A 3044-nucleotide genomic window follows, 5' to 3' on the forward strand; every position below is an offset into this window, starting at 1 on the left:
CTCTCTATTCACAGGTTCATTCTTTTTACTAAATGAATAAGATATATCTTATTTTCTTGAATGACTTTAGTTTGAATAGAGAAAAAGACTAACTCAAACAATGTAACATTGGGAAAATCAGGTATCTGGTTCTGAATTAAGATAAAATCCATCTTTTTAAGATTACAAAATTGGTAGTCCAAAAGAGCGAAATAATGAGGATGAAAAAATAAGCTGTGTCTATTAGGAAAATAGATGTGTTCTATCAAAAAAAAAAAATGGAATATGTAAATGACAGCATGTTCAATTCAGTGTCAAACCTGAAAAATAAAAATTCAAAAGGAAATGGATATTATCAAAAGAAAGCCAAGTATTCCCATTTTAAAATCAAAAATAGATAACTGAGAACATAACATAAAATATTAGATCAAATCAACCTGCAATCCTATTTTAGGAGAGTGCTTTATACTGTGCTAATTTTAGGAGAAAAAAACTTGAAAACTAGGCAAAGATTTATTGTTGAGTTTTAATTGTTTCTATTGCTTAAATCCAAACATAATCTGTTGAATTAATGAGTCAGAAAACTACTTCACTAATTTAAAAGCTTTAAAATAAGCCTGTTCATAAGTACACACATTAGAGACTAAGAAATACAAAATGTTGTCTTTAAATAGGAAATTTGATGGGTACATTTCATGAGAAGTCTAATTATGAAGAAATGTTTCATTAAGCCAAATATAGAATAAACTTATTTTATAAAGTAAGAAAAAAAGCATAGAGCAATCAAAGTAAATCACTGAATTCCATCTAGAAATTAGGACATTATGTTTTGCAAGGAAAAAGTCATGTGAATCTGTTTGGAAATGTATCAGGACTATAACAGTCAACATTACTCAGGCTAAAAATATTTTTTAAAATCACTACTGTGTCTCTAACAAGCTTTACTACTTTTAAAGGAATATGCTAGAAACTTATTTTTATCTTATTTATATTTTGATATACAAAGCAGAAAGATGTTGGCTTAAATGCAATATCATAGGGGAAAAAAAGAGGATAGAATAAACTTGATTGTGCTAGTTAATTAGAAACCATTGGTCTGATTAGTCAGCTTTGGATGTATGTCTTTAACATTTTCATTGAATCTGAGTGTTAGAAATTATTGCTTCAATTTTGTTAGTTTAAAACTATAAATGATATCATTTAGATATCATTTTTAGCTCCTAAACTAGGCATTTAAAAACTATGATTGCTTTGGAGTCTGAAATTCTAATTTATCAAAATCTGAGACAACTTATATCCAAACTGACAGAACATATAAGATGCTCATTCAATGAGATGTGGAATTCCCTGGAATATAAACCTTAGTTTTATGGCCAAAAACAGTGAGTGCATATTAGAATACCAGATTTGAATAACCTTAGGATTTCAAAACAACCTCTTTTTCAACATAGTCTAATAAATACATACAACACATTTTCAGATTTAAGAAAAAACAGAGTATTGATTTTCCAGCAACTATACTCACGATTGATGTGTTTGTGTGTGTGTGTGTGTGTGTGTGTGAAAACAAATAATGTTTAAGGTTAAGTGACCTGACAACATTTTATTCACATTGGAAGTTATACCCCAAACAAAAAACAAAACTGTTAATAGTTTTTATTTATTTCTTAATAAATAAGATTTAATAAGAAATTTATAACTTTGGAAAAAAACAATTTCATATTATTCTACCTTCTGTGAAGAGAGAATTAAAATTAATTTTTTCCTTATGGCTAAAAATAACAAATCAAAACAGTTTTACTATTTTTTCAAGTCTTCTCTTGTTTTCTCTGAGGCACTGGCCTATCTCTATAGGAGAAAGTCCAAACTATGTTTTTAAAATTTATTATTCCCTTGGTTTCTATGACAGTTCTTGTCTCATGATTCTCTTTCTACTTCACTGATTATTCTTTTCCTTTCAAGCTCTTCTTCTTCCGACTTCTCTAGCAATCTTAGTACTCTCCAAGTTAATATATTTGTAAGATAGGCTAACTACTATAAAACAACAACCACCAACAACAAAACCCCTCCAGTAATTCAGTGGATTATTACAGTAGAAAATTTTTGCACATTCATGTTCTCATCCAATAGTGAGTCTAGGTAAGTAGGAAATGGTGAGAGGTGGGGGATGGCATGCTCTGCTCCGCACAGTCATTAAGGAACCCAAGTTGATGGCATTTCTGCTATCTTCACCTGGGGACTTCCAAGGCAAGTCCAAGGTCATTCAACATTCTTCTGGAGAATGAAAAAAAAACAATAGCAAAACATATATAAGAGGCTTTTACAGGTTAGGTCTAAAAGTAGCAGAAGTCATTTCTGCTCTTACACCATTGATTAGAACTTATCACATGACACATTCAACTGGAAGGGGGCCTGGGAAATGTAACCTTGTTATAGTTCTAGCAGAAAGAGGAAATGGTTGCTGAATATCTTATAGTCTTTGTCACAATTCTCTACTTACTCTCTTTAGATAATTTTTATTTATATCAGAGGTTTCAGTTACCACTTGCCTCTCAAATTCATTTTGAGAATGTGAACTTTTAAATATCTCTGGCTATATCTTCTCTACTCCATCCTCAGATTTGGGTTTTTATCATCCCTTTCCAAATATTACAGTAACCTTCCAACTGATCCCTTTGCCTCCTTTTATCTTACCCATGTCTAATTCACTATCTGAGTCATATTTACAATTGTATTTTCCAAATTGTGATTTTGAAATCCTTCAAAGGATTTACCTACAAGAGAAATCCAAACTTCCTAGGGTGGCATAAAACTTTCGCCAAGACCTTGCGGATATCTCTGCATTCTCCCTCATCTTCTAACTCTTTCCCATAGTCACCTTTCTCAGCACACTGAACCACCTGTAGTTTACTAAGCTTGACCTGGTTTCTGCTTTTTATTCTACCTAGACTATTCTTTCTCTAATAATTTGTCTAGAAAAGCCTATTCATCCTTTCGAGCTTACAAAATATTGGTTCAATAAATGATTGATTGCATTATGCTTAAATATACACCCAAATAAGATT

At 31.0% G+C, this 3044-nt stretch overlaps 1 protein-coding gene across 2 annotated transcripts in view; it reads left to right on the forward strand.

Moving 5' to 3' along the window:
• Positions 1-3044, forward strand: part of FAP (fibroblast activation protein alpha) — a 69273-nt gene that overhangs the window by 26920 nt on the left and 39309 nt on the right. The window lies entirely within an intron of this gene.

Source organism: Pteropus vampyrus, unplaced genomic scaffold (genome assembly GCF_000151845.1).
Source record: "Pteropus vampyrus isolate Shadow unplaced genomic scaffold, Pvam_2.0 Scaffold2, whole genome shotgun sequence".
Taxonomy (NCBI): Eukaryota; Metazoa; Chordata; class Mammalia; order Chiroptera; family Pteropodidae; genus Pteropus; species Pteropus vampyrus.